This window comes from Penicillium arizonense (assembly GCF_001773325.1).
Source record: "Penicillium arizonense strain CBS 141311 chromosome Unknown PENARI_contig060, whole genome shotgun sequence".
In the NCBI taxonomy this organism is placed as follows: domain Eukaryota; kingdom Fungi; phylum Ascomycota; class Eurotiomycetes; order Eurotiales; family Aspergillaceae; genus Penicillium; species Penicillium arizonense.
This window is the reverse complement of record NW_019173337.1, coordinates 1-625: the sequence shown is the minus strand read 5'-3', so window position 1 is coordinate 625 and position 625 is coordinate 1.

The following is a 625-nucleotide window of genomic DNA, read 5'->3' as shown; positions in this document are numbered from 1 at the left end:
AATGAAAACGCTGTGCCCTTGCCAAGACTTTGTTTGCTGGCATCTGGACCTTGAGTAGAGAAGATCGAGTAACCATTCTGCACACCGGACCCATGGGGTGCTAGCGCGAAGTGCAAACAAAGAAAGAAAATGAAATAAAAAAAAAGAAGGCAAAAAAGCCTGCCGGTCCATTGTGAAGGAAGTGATCGGCCGGCCCGCACAGAGAACTCCATCCAGGCAATCAGTTGTGTCTCAATATAGGCTATTTGAGGAATCCGCGGAGCTCTTACACCCGAGAAAGACTCTTTGCCTTTAGGTATAATCCAACTAATGTCTCTTGCACAACTCTGCAGAAGTGGCGCCATCTCGTTAATAGCAGCGATCCTCCCCCGTCACGGCCCTCATTGATGGACGTTGTTATAGCAGAGGCGGAATAAAAATCCTAAGCAGTTCCACCATCGACAGAACCAAAGCCTGGTTTCCAGGACAACCATATGAGCCATTTCAGCTACCAAGGCTCACGATTTGGTCCCTTGTCGATCGCCACCCCATTTGCGAGATTGTAACGCTATTATCACACTTCTGATGAGACCTTGGACACAAGGGACTCCCGTCGGACCAAATAATGCGCATGAATATGGACGGA